At 38.8% G+C, this 15,861-nt stretch overlaps 1 protein-coding gene across 1 annotated transcript in view; it reads left to right on the top strand.

Annotated features, from left to right (window-relative positions):
- The window catches only part of necab3 (N-terminal EF-hand calcium binding protein 3), a 99,615-nt gene that overhangs the window by 74,820 nt on the left and 8,934 nt on the right, over positions 1 to 15,861 (top strand). The gene's annotated exons all lie outside the window — the stretch shown is intronic.

The raw sequence follows: 15,861 nt of genomic DNA on the forward strand, positions 1-15,861 counted from the left end.
AAAGCGCTTATGCGCATCCCGGGTGCAGAATGATGCGCTTAAAGCAACATGGAGTCAGAGGGCGCAGTGCAGCGCGAGTGCACATTGAAAAGTTCACGGCATAAAGAGAAGATGAGCGTTGAGCGCACAAATCCTAGTCTACTATGTAGCCTATATCGGTCCAAACATTCACTGATTATTTGTTTCTTCACAGTTTTTAATTCTGGTTATTGTGCGTGCGATGCTAATTAATAGTCCTTGTGTTGTCACCTGAGTAGCTCGAGCACAACATCTTTCAGAAACCGCTAGATAAACTCCTGGAAGATAAATTATTTTATCAACATATCAAGTATTATAACGGGAATATATCATATGGAGTGAGCTTTACCGTGCTGCTGACTGGAACCGAACGCGACGCGCAGTTTTGCTGAACGGAGAATGATTGACAGCTACAGCGGAGGAAAGACATTCAGCTATGGAATGGCTTTAGATGACTTTGTAGGCTACTAGCAAATAATAATATTCTAATAATGATTGCTGAAGGATAATGTGACAATATATATTTCTGATGATTATTTAATTATCACGACATGCCTAATCTGAGCAAGTGACTGCCTGTCTTGAGTTTTGTCGGCAGACGGAGGCGGCCGCCTCGTAATTCTCTATGCAGGAAAACCCCTGCTGAGACTCAACAAGAAAGCAAAAATATATATTTTTACTAAGGAAAATGACAAAAAAAGTAACTCACAGGGACTTGGATAAGTTACTTTAATCTGATTACTGGTTTGGAAATAGTAACGCGTTAGATTACTCGTTACTGGAAAAAGTGGTCAAATTAGAGTAACGCGTTACTAAGTAACGCGTTACTGGCATCACTGCCCAGCAGACAAAAATATGTTCTTAGACCGTTTTGCTAATGTTCCCTATTAAAGAGGCCGTGTTATGCTCTTTTACAGAGTCTTGATGTTGTTTTTGACTCTACTAGAGCAGGTTTTCCTGCTTATTTCCCTCATATTCTCCATTCTTGCAGCTCATCTCTTCCCAGTCTGTCAGTATTTAGGGGCCAAGCACCGAAGGTGCGAAGGCACCTATTGAAACCGTTCCCGTTCTTATTATTAGGGGCCAAGCACCGAAGGTGCGAAGGCACCTATTGAAACCGTTCCCGTTCTTATTATTATTATTCATCTTCTTCTTCTTCTTCCGCCACGAAGTCTATGGCAGCCCATAGAACCGTATGGTAAAAAGTTGTGAAATTTGGCACACTAATAGAGGACAGTCTGCAATGTCACCGTAGCAAATTTGGAGTCTCAAACTCAATCCCTCTAGCGCCACCATCAGTCCAAAATTTGACTCATGTTTATGCTAATAACTTTTGAACCATAAGGGCTAGAAACAAAATTCTTTTTTCCCCTGATTCCTTGGCTCAAGACGATTCGATTGCACACTATGACGTCATTTTCCGTCATAAAAATTTTCCCGCCATTTTTAATTTTCCGAAAAACCTACTTTTACGAACTCGTCCTAGACGGTTCATCCGATTTGCACGAAAATTGAACCAGATCATCTTCAGACCATGCTGACAAAAAATCTTGCAAATCAAGTTGATTCGTCAAATCATTTCCGATAAACGCGCAAGCAAATTTTACGTAGCGGTTGCAAAAACACTCTTAAGGCAATATCTTCGCAACGCTTTATCGTATTCAAACCAAACTTGGTACATGTCATCACAAGCATGACTTGAGGCAACATACAGCGTTTCGGCGCAGCGCCACCTACTGGTCCGGAGATACGAAAAATTGCTATTTTTGCTTATAACTTCTGAACTGTTTGTCCAAAAATCATAAAAGTGGTCTCGTTACATTCAGGACGGCATGCCGAGTCGTCTGATATTCAATTTTACCATATCGGCCATTTTGGCTGTCGGCCATTTTGAATTTTGTCAAAAAATGCTATATTTTACAAATGCATTAGTATATTGTTACTAAACTCGGTATGTGACTTCCTTGCTATGCCCTGAAGGTACTCAAAAAGTTTTAGGGCAGTGCCACCTTGTGGTCAAAAGATATAACAAACTTGACAAAAATGCTAATAACTTTTGAATAAATTAGCCTAGTATATTGAAACTGGTCATAATAGAGTCATTGGCTCATGCCGATTCAATTGCAACCTATGATGTCATTTTCGGTCATGATAATTTCCCCGCCATTTTTAATTTTCCAAAAAACCTACTTTTACGAACTCGTCCTAGACGGTTTGTCCGATTTGCACGAAAATTGAACCAGATCATCTTCAGACCATGGTGACAAAAAATCTTGCAAATCAAGTTGATTTGTCAAATTGTTTTCGATAAACGCGCACACAAATTTTGCGTAGCGGTTGCAAAAACACTCATAAGCCTATATCTCCACAACGCTTTATCGTATTCAAACCAATCTTGGTATATGTCATCACAAGCATGACCTGAAGCAACATGCAGCGTTTCGGCGCAGCGCCACCTACTGGTCCGGAGATACAAAAAATGGCTATTTTTGCTTATAACTTTTGAACTGTTTGTCCAAAAATCATGTCTTCCGCACCATGCTTTGAAGGTACTCAAAATGTTTTGGGGCAGTGCCACCTTGTGGTCAGAGGTTATAACAAAATTTACAAACATGCTAATAACTTTTGATTAAATTAGCCTAGTTTAATGAAACTGGTCATAATACAGTCATTGGCTCATGCCGAGAACAGAGATACTAATTTTTCCATATTTGGTCAAACATCCTGTCCTCAATGTTCTTATTTGATCAAAACCTACTTTTTCAAACTCATCCTAGACCGTTTGTCCAATTTCCACCAAAATCGAATCGTATCATCTTCAGACTGTGTCAACAAAAAGTTAGGGATTTTGCATCAATAGATGAAACCGTTTTTGTAAACCGCAGCGACGAAGTTGAGCCATTATGCCAAAATGACTCTTGAGGCTGTATCTCTGCAATGCTTTGACATATTGGCATCAAACTTTGCATGTGTCATTGTTCCCTTATTCTGACCACACCACATCAATTTCGTATCTGTGCCACCTATTGGTCAAAAGTGATAAACCATTAACTTATATTATCAGTGACTCAATATATGATATTTCAGCCAATTTGCCTAATCTTCTTAAACTGTATAATTGTTAATTGTTGCAGTTGGTCTGACACTCTCAGACTAAAATGCATTTTTCAGCCTTTTGCCTAAAATCATATTAAAATGTGATTAATTGCTCATTGCTGCAGTTGATCTGACACTGCCAGCCATTTTGGCATGTCTTGTCTTCTTCTTTGCGCTTGGCCCCGGTATTGCTGCTTGCAGCTATATTTCATCTTCTTCTTCTTCTTCCGCCACGAAGTCTATGGCAGCCCATAGAACCGTATGGTAAAAAGTTGTGAAATTTGGCACACTAATAGAGGACAGTCTGAAATGTCACCGTAGCAAATTTGGAGTCTCAAACTCAATCCCTCTAGCGCCACCATCAGTCCAAAATTTGACTCATGTTTATGCTAATAACTTTTGAACCAAAAGGGCTAGAAACAAAATTCTTTTTTCCTCTGAATCCTTGGCTCAAGACGATTCGATTGCACCCTATGACGTCATTTTCCGTCATAAAAATTTTCCCGCCATTTTTAATTTTCCGAGAAACCTACTTTTACGAACTCGTCCTAGACGGTTCATCCGATTTGCACGAAAAGTGAACCAGATCATCTTCAGACCATGCTGACAAAAGATCTTGCAAATCAAGTTGATTCGTCAAATCATTTGCGATAAACGCGCAAACAAATTTTACGTAGCGGTTGCAAAAACACTCTTAAGGCAATATCTCCGCAACGCTTTATCGTATTCAAACCAAACTTGGTACATGTCATCACAAGCATGACTTGAGGCAACATACAGCGTTTCGGCGCAGCGCCACCTACTGGTCCGGAGATAGGAAAAATTGCTATTTTTGCTTATAACTTCTGAACTGTTTGTCCAAAAATCATAAAAGTGGTCTCGTTACATTCAGGACGGCATGCCGAGTCGTCTGATATTCAATTTTACCATATCAGCCATTTTGGCTGTCGGCCATTTTGAATTTTGTCAAAAAATGCGATATTTTACAAATGCATTAGTATATTGTTACTAAACTCGGTATGTGACTTCCTTGCTATGCCCTGAAAGTACACAAAAAGTTTTAGGGCAGTGCCACCTTGTGGTCAAAAGATATAACAAACTTGACAAAAATGCTAATAACTTTTGATTAAATTAGCCTAGTATATTGAAACTGGTCATAATAGAGTCATTGGCTCATGCCGATTCAATTGCAACCTATGATGTCATTTTCGGTCATGATAATTTCCCCGCCATTTTTAATTTTCCAAAAAACCTACTTTTACGAACTCGTCCTAGACGGTTTGTCCGATTTGCACGAAAATTGAACCAGATCATCTTCAGACCATGCTGACAAAAAATCTTGCAAATCAAGTTGATTTGTCAAATCTTTTTCGATAAACGTGCACACAAATTTTGCGTAGCGGTTGCAAAAACACTCATAAGCCTATATCTCCACAACGCTTTATCGTATTCAAACCAATCTTGGTATATGTCATCACAAGCATGACCTGAAGCAACATGCAGCGTTTCGGCGCAGCGCCACCTACTGGTCCGGAGATACAAAAAATGGCTATTTTTGCTTATAACTTTTGAACTGTTTGTCCAAAAATCATGTCTTCCGCACCATGCTTTGAAGGTACTCAAAACGTTTTGGGGCAGTGCCACCTTGTGGTCAGAGGTTATAACAACATTTACAAACATGCTAATAACTTTTGATTAAATTAGCCTAGTTTAATGAAACTGGTCATAATACAGTCATTGGCTCATGCCGAGAACAGAGATACTAATTTTTCCATATTTGGTCAAACATCCTGTCCTCAATGTTCTTATTTGATCAAAACCTACTTTTTCAAACTCATCCTAGACCGTTTGTCCAATTTCCACCAAAATCGAATCGTATCATCTTCAGACTGTGTCAACAAAAAGTTAGGGATTTTGCATCAATAGATGAAACCGTTTTTGTAAACCGCAGCGACGAAGTTGAGCCATTATGCCAAAATTACTCTTGAGGCTGTATCTCTGCAATGCTTTGACATATTGGCATCAAACTTTGCATGTGTCATTGTTCCCTTATTCTGACCACACCACATCAATTTCGTATCTGTGCCACCTATTGGTCAAAAGTGATAAACCATTAACTTACATTATCAGTGACTCAATATATGATATTTCAGCCATTTTGCCTAATCTTCTTAAACTGTATAATTGTTAATTGTTGCAGTTGGTCTGACACTCTCAGACTACAATGCATTTTCAGCCTTTTGCTTAAAATCATCTTAAAACGTGATTAATTGCTCATTGCTCCAGTTGATCTGACACTGCCAGCCATTTTTATTATTATTAGGGGCCAAGCACCGAAGGTGCGAAGGCACCTATTGAAACCGTTCCCGTTCTTATTATTAGGGGCCAAGCACCGAAGGTGCGAAGGCACCTATTGAAACCGTTCCCGTTCTTATTATTATTATTCATCTTCTTCTTCTTCTTCTTCTTCTTCTTCTTCTTCTTCCGCCACGAAGTCTATGGCAGCCCATAGAACCGTATGGTAAAAAGTTGTGAAATTTGGCACACTAATAGAGGACAGTCTGAAATGTCACCGTAGCAAATTTGGAGTCTCAAACTCAATCCCTCTAGCGCCACCATCAGTCCAAAATTTGACTCATGTTTATGCTAATAACTTTTGAACCATAAGGGCTAGAAACAAAATTCTTTTTTCCTCTGATTCCTTGGCTCAAGACGATTCCATTGCACCCTATGTCGTCATTTTCCGTCATAAAAATTTTCCCGCCATTTTGAATTTTCCGAAAAACCTACTTTTACGAACTCGTCCTAGACGGTTCATCCGATTTGCACGAAAATTGAACCAGATCATCTTCAGACCATGCTGACAAAAAATCTTGCAAATCAAGTTGATTCGTCAAATCATTTGCGATAAACGCGCAAACAAATTTTACGTAGCGGTTGCAAAAACACTCTTAAGGCAATATCTCCGCAACGCTTTATCGTATTCAAACCAAACTTGGTACATGTCATTACAAGCATGACTTGAGGCAACATACAGCGTTTCGGCGCAGCGCCACCTACTGGTCCGGAGATACGAAAAATTGCTATTTTTGCTTATAACTTCTGAACTGTTTGTCCAAAAATCATAAAAGTGGTCTCGTTACATTCAGGACGGCATGCCGAGTCGTCTGATATTCAATTTTACCATATCGGCCATTTTGGCTGTCGGCCATTTTGAATTTTGTCAAAAAATGCTATATTTTACAAATGCATTAGTATATTGTTACTAAACTCGGTATGTGACTTCCTTGCTATGCCCTGAAGGTACTCAAAAAGTTTTAGGGCAGTGCCACCTTGTGGTCAAAAGATATAACAAACTTGACAAAAATGCTAATAACTTTTGATTAAATTAGCCTAGTATATTGAAACTGGTCATAATAGAGTCATTGGCTCATGCCGATTCAATTGCAACCTATGATGTCATTTTCGGTCATGATAATTTCCCCGCCATTTTTAATTTTCCAAAAAACCTACTTTTACGAACTCGTCCTAGACGGTTTGTCCGATTTGCACGAAAATTGAACCAGATCATCTTCAGACCATGCTGACAAAAAATCTTGCAAATCAAGTTGATTTGTCAAATCGTTTTCGATAAACACGCGCACAAATTTTGCGTAGCGGTTGCAAAAACACTCATAAGCCTATATCTCCACAACGCTTTATCGTATTCATACCAATCTTGGTATATGTCATCACAAGCATGACCTGAAGCAACATGCAGCGTTTCGGCGCAGCGCCACCTACTGGTCCGGAGATACAAAAAATGGCTATTTTTGCTTATAACTTTTGAACTGTTTGTCCAAAAATCATGTCTTCCGCACCATGCTTTGAAGGTACTCAAAACGTTTTGGGGCAGTGCCACCTTGTGGTCAGAGGTTATAACAAAATTTACAAACATGCTAATAACTTTTGATTAAATTAGCCTAGTTTAATGAAACTGGTCATAATACAGTCATTGGCTCATGCCGAGAACAGAGATACTAATTTTTCCATATTTGGTCAAACATCCTGTCCTCAATGTTCTTATTTGATCAAAACCTACTTTTTCAAACTCATCCTAGACCGTTTGTCCAATTTCCACCAAAATCGAATCGTATCATCTTCAGACTGTGTCAACAAAAAGTTAGGGATTTTGCATCAATAGATGAAAACGTTTTTGTAAACCGCAGCGACGAAGTTGAGCCATTATGCCAAAATTACTCTTGAGGCTGTATCTCTGCAATGCTTTGACATATTGGCATCAAACTTTGCATGTGTCATTGTTCCCTTATTCTGACCACACCACATCAATTTCGTATCTGTGCCACCTATTGGTCAAAAGTGATAAACCATTAACTTACATTATCAGTGACTCAATATATGATATTTCAGCCATTTTGCCTAATCTTCTTAAACTGTATAATTGTTAATTGTTGCAGTTGGTCTGACACTCTCAGACTACAATGCATTTTCAGCCTTTTGCTTAAAATCATCTTAAAACGTGATTAATTGCTCATTGCTCCAGTTGATCTGACACTGCCAGCCATTTTGGCATGTCTTGTCTTCTTCTTTGCGCTTGGCCCCGGTATTGCTGCTTGCAGCTATATTTAGGGGCCAAGCACCGAAGGTGCGAAGGCACCTATTGAAACCGTTCCCGTTCTTATTATTATTATTCATCTTCTTCTTCTTCTTCTTCTTCTTCTTCTTCTTCTTCTTCCGCCACGAAGTCTATGGCAGCCCATAGAACCGTATGGTAAAAAGTTGTGAAATTTGGCACACTAATAGAGGACAGTCTGAAATTTCACCGTAGCAAATTTTGAGTCTCTAACTCAATCCCTCTAGCGCCACCATCAGTCCAAAATTTGACTCATGTTTATGCTAATAACTTTTGAACCATAAGGGCTAGAAACAAAATTCTTTTTTCCTCTGATTCCTTGGCTCAAGACGATTCGATTGCACCCTATGACGTCATTTTCCGTCATAAAAATTTTCCCGCCATTTTTAATTAACCGAAAAACCTACTTTTACGAACTCGTCCTAGACGGTTCATCCGATTTGCACGAAAATTGAACCAGATCATCTTCAGACCATGTTGACAAAAAATCTTGCAAATCAAGTTGATTCGTCAAATCATTTGCGATAAACGCCCAAACAAATTTTACGTAGCGGTTGAAAAAACACTCTTAAGGCAATATCTCCGCAACGCTTTATCGTATTCAAACCAAACTTGGTACATGTCATCACAAGCATGACTTGAGGCAACATACAGCGTTTCGGCGCAGCGCCACCTACTGGTCCGGAGATACGAAAAATGGCTGTTTTTGCTTATAACTTCTGAACTGTTTGTCCAAAAATCATAAAAGTGGTCTCGTTACATTCAGGACGGCATGCCGAGTCGTCTGATATTCAATTTTACCATATTGGCCATTTTGGCTGTCGGCCATTTTGAATTTTGTCAAAAAATGCTATATTTTACAAATGCATTAGTGTATTGTTACTAAACTCGGTATGTGACTTCCACTCCATGCCCTGAAGGTACTCAACAAGTTTTGGGGCAGTGCCACCTTGTGGTCAAAAGTTATAACAAACTTGACAAAAATGCTAATAACTTTTGATTTAATTAGCTTAGTATAATGACACTGGTCATAATACATTCATTGGCTCATGCCGATTCAATTGCACCCTATGACGTCATTTTTGGTCATGATAATTTCCCCGCCATATTTAATTTTCCAAAAAACCTACTTTTAAGAACTTGTCCTAGACGGTTTGTCCGATTTGCACGAAAATTGAACCAGATCATCTTCAGACCATGCTGACAAAAAATCTTGCAAATCAAGTTGATTCGTCAAATCGTTTTTGATAAACGTCTACACAAATTTTACGTAGCGGTTGCAAAAACACTCATAAGGCTATATCTCCGCAAGGCTTTATCGTGTTCAATCCAAACTTGGTACATGTCATCACAAGCATGACTTGAGGCAACTTGCAGAGTTTCGGCGCAGCGCCACCTACTGGTCCGGAGATACAAAAAATGGCTATTTTTGCTTATAACTTTTGAACTGTTTGTCCAAAAATCATGTCTTCCGCACCATGCTTTGAAGGTACTCAAAACGTTTTGGGGCAGTGCCACCTTGTGGTCAGAGGTTATAACAAAATTGACAAACATGCTAATAACTTTTGATTAAATTAGCCTAGTTTAATGAAACTGGTCATAATACAGTCATTGGCTCATGCCGAGAACAGAGATACTAATTTTTCCATATTTGGTCAAACATCCTGTCCTCAATGTTCTTATTTGATCAAAACCTACTTTTTCAAACTCATCCTAGACCGTTTGTCCAATTTCCACCAAAATCGAATCGTATCATCTTCAGACTGTGTCAACAAAAAGTTAGGGATTTTGCATCAATAGATGAAACCGTTTTTGTAAACCGCAGCGACGAAGTTGAGCCATTATGCCAAAATTACTCTTGAGGCTGTATCTCTGCAATGCTTTGACATATTGGCATCAAACTTTGCATGTGTCATTGTTCCCTTATTCTGACCACACCACATCAATTTCGTATCTGTGCCACCTATTGGTCAAAAGTGATAAACCATTAACTTACATTATCAGTGACTCAATATATGATATTTCAGCCATTTTGCCTAATCTTCTTAAACTGTATAATTGTTAATTGTTGCAGTTGGTCTGACACTCTCAGACTACAATGCATTTTCAGCCTTTTGCTTAAAATCATCTTAAAACGTAATTAATTGCTCATTGCTCCAGTTGATCTGACACTGCCAGCCATTTTGGCATGTCTTGTCTTCTTCTTTGCGCTTGGCCCCGGTATTGCTGCTTGCAGCTATATTTATTATTATTCATCTTCTTCTTCTTCTTCTTCTTCTTCTTCTTCTTCTTCTTCTTCTTCCGCCACGAAGTCTATGGCAGCCCATAGAACCGTATGGTAAAAAGTTGTGAAATTTGGCACACTAATAGAGGACAGTCTGACATGTCACCGTAGCAAATTTGGAGTCTCAAACTCAATCCCTCTAGCGCCACCATCAGTCCAAAATTTGACTCATGTTTATGCTAATAACTTTTGAACCATAAGGGCTAGAAACAAAATTCTTTTTTCCTCTGATTCCTTGGCTCAAGACGATTTCATTGCACCCTATGACGTCATTTTCCGTCATAAAAATTTTCCCGCCATTTTGAATTTTCCGAAAAACCTACTTTTACGAACTCGTCCTAGACGGTTCATCCGATTTGCACGAAAATTGAACCAGATCATCTTCAGACCATGCTGACAAAAAATCTTGCAAATCAAGTTGATTCGTCAAATCATTTGCGATAAACGCGCAAACAAATTTTACGTAGCGGTTGCAAAAACACTCTTAAGGCAATATCTCCGCAACGCTTTATCGTATTCAAACCAAACTTGGTACATGTCATCACAAGCATGACTTGAGGCAACATACAGCGTTTCGGCGCAGCGCCACCTACTGATCCGGAGATACGAAAAATTGCTATTTTTGCTTATAACTTCTGAACTGTTTGTCCAAAAATCATAAAAGTGGTCTCGTTACATTCAGGACGGCATGCCGAGTCGTCTGATATTCAATTTTACCATATCGGCCATTTTGGCTGTCGGCCATTTTGAATTTTGTCAAAAAATGCTATATTTTACAAATGCATTAGTATATTGTTACTAAACTCGGTATGTGACTTCCTTGCTATGCCCTGAAGGTACTCAAAAAGTTTTAGGGCAGTGCCACCTTGTGGTCAAAAGATATAACAAACTTGACAAAAATGCTAATAACTTTTGAATAAATTAGCCTAGTATATTGAAACTGGTCATAATAGAGTCATTGGCTCATGCCGATTCAATTGCAACCTATGATGTCATTTTCGGTCATGATAATTTCCCCGCCATTTTTAATTTTCCAAAAAACCTACTTTTACGAACTCGTCCTAGACGGTTTGTCCGATTTGCACGAAAATTGAACCAGATCATCTTCAGACCATGCTGACAAAAAATCTTGCAAATCAAGTTGATTTGTCAAATCGTTTTCGATAAACGCGCACACAAATTTTGCGTAGCGGTTGCAAAAACACTCATAAGCCTATATCTCCACAACGCTTTATCGTATTCAAACCAATCTTGGTATATGTCATCACAAGCATGACCTGAAGCAACATGCAGCGTTTCGGCGCAGCGCCACCTACTGGTCCGGAGATACAAAAAATGGCTATTTTTGCTTATAACTTTTGAACTGTTTGTCCAAAAATCATGTCTTCCGCACCATGCTTTGAAGGTACTCAAAATGTTTTGGGGCAGTGCCACCTTGTGGTCAGAGGTTATAACAAAATTTACAAACATGCTAATAACTTTTGATTAAATTAGCCTAGTTTAATGAAACTGGTCATAATACAGTCATTGGCTCATGCCGAGAACAGAGATACTAATTTTTCCATATTTGGTCAAAAATCCTGTCCTCAATGTTCTTATTTGATCAAAACCTACTTTTTCAAACTCATCCTAGACCGTTTGTCCAATTTCCACCAAAATCGAATCGTATCATCTTCAGACTGTGTCAACAAAAAGTTAGGGATTTTGCATCAATAGATGAAACCGTTTTTGTAAACCGCAGCGACGAAGTTGAGCCATTATGCCAAAATGACTCTTGAGGCTGTATCTCTGCAATGCTTTGACATATTGGCATCAAACTTTGCATGTGTCATTGTTCGCTTATTCTGACCACACCACATCAATTTCGTATCTGTGCCACCTATTGGTCAAAAGTGATAAACCATTAACTTATATTATCAGTGACTCAATATATGATATTTCAGCCATTTTGCCTAATCTTCTTAAACTGTATAATTGTTAATTGTTGCAGTTGGTCTGACACTCTCAGACTACAATGCATTTTTCAGCCTTTTGCCTAAAATCATATTAAAATGTGATTAATTGCTCATTGCTGCAGTTGATCTGACACTGCCAGCCATTTTGGCATGTCTTGTCTTCTTCTTTGCGCTTGGCCCCGGTATTGCTGCTTGCAGCTATATTTATTATTCATCTTCTTCTTCTTCTTCTTCTTCTTCTTCTTCTTCCGCCACGAAGTCTATGGCAGCCCATAGAACCGTATGGTAAAAAGTTGTGAAATTTGGCACACTAATAGAGGACAGTCTGAAATTTCACCGTAGCAAATTTTGAGTCTCTAACTCAATCCCTCTAGCGCCACCATCAGTCCAAAATTTGACTCATGTTTATGCTAATAACTTTTGAACCATAAGGGCTAGAAACAAAATTCTTTTTTCCTCTGATTCCTTGGCTCAAGACGATTCGATTGCACCCTATGACGTCATTTTCCGTCATAAAAATTTTCCCGCCATTTTTAATTAACCGAAAAACCTACTTTTACGAACTCGTCCTAGACGGTTCATCCGATTTGCACGAAAATTGAACCAGATCATCTTCAGACCATGTTGACAAAAAATCTTGCAAATCAAGTTGATTCGTCAAATCATTTGCGATAAACGCCCAAACAAATTTTACGTAGCGGTTGAAAAAACACTCTTAAGGCAATATCTCCGCAACGCTTTATCGTATTCAAACCAAACTTGGTACATGTCATCACAAGCATGACTTGAGGCAACATACAGCGTTTCGGCGCAGCGCCACCTACTGGTCCGGAGATACGAAAAATGGCTGTTTTTGCTTATAACTTCTGAACTGTTTGTCCAAAAATCATAAAAGTGGTCTCGTTACATTCAGGACGGCATGCCGAGTCGTCTGATATTCAATTTTACCATATTGGCCATTTTGGCTGTCGGCCATTTTGAATTTTGTCAAAAAATGCTATATTTTACAAATGCATTAGTGTATTGTTACTAAACTCGGTATGTGACTTCCACTCCATGCCCTGAAGGTACTCAACAAGTTTTGGGGCAGTGCCACCTTGTGGTCAAAAGTTATAACAAACTTGACAAAAATGCTAATAACTTTTGATTTAATTAGCTTAGTATAATGACACTGGTCATAATACATTCATTGGCTCATGCCGATTCAATTGCACCCTATGACGTCATTTTTGGTCATGATAATTTCCCCGCCATATTTAATTTTCCAAAAAACCTACTTTTAAGAACTTGTCCTAGACGGTTTGTCCGATTTGCACGAAAATTGAACCAGATCATCTTCAGACCATGCTGACAAAAAATCTTGCAAATCAAGTTGATTCGTCAAATCGTTTTTGATAAACGTCTACACAAATTTTACGTAGCGGTTGCAAAAACACTCATAAGGCTATATCTCCGCAAGGCTTTATCGTGTTCAATCCAAACTTGGTACATGTCATCACAAGCATGACTTGAGGCAACTTGCAGAGTTTCGGCGCAGCGCCACCTACTGGTCCGGAGATACAAAAAATGGCTATTTTTGCTTATAACTTTTGAACTGTTTGTCCAAAAATCATGTCTTCCGCACCATGCTTTGAAGGTACTCAAAACGTTTTGGGGCAGTGCCACCTTGTGGTCAGAGGTTATAACAAAATTGACAAACATGCTAATAACTTTTGATTAAATTAGCCTAGTTTAATGAAACTGGTCATAATACAGTCATTGGCTCATGCCGAGAACAGAGATACTAATTTTTCCATATTTGGTCAAACATCCTGTCCTCAATGTTCTTATTTGATCAAAACCTACTTTTTCAAACTCATCCTAGACCGTTTGTCCAATTTCCACCAAAATCGAATCGTATCATCTTCAGACTGTGTCAACAAAAAGTTAGGGATTTTGCATCAATAGATGAAACCGTTTTTGTAAACCGCAGCGACGAAGTTGAGCCATTATGCCAAAATTACTCTTGAGGCTGTATCTCTGCAATGCTTTGACATATTGGCATCAAACTTTGCATGTGTCATTGTTCCCTTATTCTGACCACACCACATCAATTTCGTATCTGTGCCACCTATTGGTCAAAAGTGATAAACCATTAACTTACATTATCAGTGACTCAATATATGATATTTCAGCCATTTTGCCTAATCTTCTTAAACTGTATAATTGTTAATTGTTGCAGTTGGTCTGACACTCTCAGACTACAATGCATTTTCAGCCTTTTGCTTAAAATCATCTTAAAACGTAATTAATTGCTCATTGCTCCAGTTGATCTGACACTGCCAGCCATTTTGGCATGTCTTGTCTTCTTCTTTGCGCTTGGCCCCGGTATTGCTGCTTGCAGCTATATTTATTATTCATCTTCTTCTTCTTCTTCCGCCACGAAGTCTATGGAAGCCCATAGAACCGTATGGTAAAAAGTTGTGAAACTTGGCACACTAATAGAGGACAGTCTGAAATGTCACCGTAGCAAATTTGGAGTCTCAAACTCAATCCCTCTAGCGCCACCATCAGTCCAAAATGTGACTCATGTTTATGCTAATAACTTTTGAACCATAAGGGCTAGAAACAAAATTCTTTTTTCCTCTGATTCCTTTGCTCAAGACGATTCGATTGCACCCTATGACGTCATTTTCCGTCATAAAAATTTTCCCGCCATTTTGAATTTTTCGAAAAACCTACTTTTACGAACTCGTCCTAGACGGTTCATCCGATTTGCACGAAAATTGAACCAGATCATCTTCAGACCACGCTGACAAAAAATCTTGCAAATCAAGTTGATTCGTCAAATCATTTGCGATAAACGCGCAAACAAATTTTACGTAGCGGTTGCAAAAACACACTTAAGGCAATATCTCCGCAACGCTTTATCGTATTCAAACCAATCTTGGTACATGTCATCACAAGCATGACTTGAGGCAACATGCAGTGTTTCGGCGCAGCGCCACCTACTGGTCCGGAGATACAAAAAAATGGCTGTTTTTGCTTATAACTTTTGAACCGTTTGTCCAAAAATCATAAAAGTGGTCTCGTTAGATTCAGGACGGCATGCCGAGTCGTCTGATATTCAATTTTACCATATCGGCCATTTTGGCTGTCGGCCATTTTGAATTATGTGCTAAAATGCTATATTTTACAAATGCATTAGTGTATTGTTACTAAACTCGGTATGTGACTTCCAATCCATGCCCTGAAGGTACTCAAAAAGTTTTGGGGCAGTGCCACCTTGTGGTCAAAAGTTATAACAAACTTGACAAAAATGCTAATAACTTTTGATTTAATTAGCTTAGTATAATGAAACTTGTCATAATACATTCATTGGCTCATGCCGATTCAATTGCATCCTATGACGTCATTTTCGGTCATGATAATTTCCCCGCCATATTTAATTTTCCAAAAAACCTACTTTTGCGAACTCGTCCTAGACGGTTTGTCCGATTTGCACAGAAATTGAACCAGATCATCTTCAGACCTTGCTGACAAAAAATCTTGCAAATCAAGTTGATTCGTCAAATCGTTTTTGATAAACGTGCACACAAATTTTACGTAGCGGTTGCAAAAACACTCATAAGGCTATATCTCCACAACGCTTTATCGTATTCAAACCAAACTTGGTACATGTCATCACAAGCATGACTTGAGGCAACTTGCAGCGTTTCGGCGCAGCGCCACCTACTGGCCCGGAGATACAAAAAATGGCTATTTTTGCTTATAACTTTTGAACTGTTTGTCCAAAAATCATAAAAGTTGTCTCGTTAGATTCAGGACGGTATTCAGAGTTGTCTGATATTCAATTTTACCATATCGGCCATTTTGGCTCTCGGCCATTTTGAATT

Source organism: Gobio gobio (assembly GCF_949357685.1).
Source record: "Gobio gobio genome assembly, chromosome: 17".
NCBI classification, from domain to species: Eukaryota; Metazoa; Chordata; class Actinopteri; order Cypriniformes; family Gobionidae; genus Gobio; species Gobio gobio.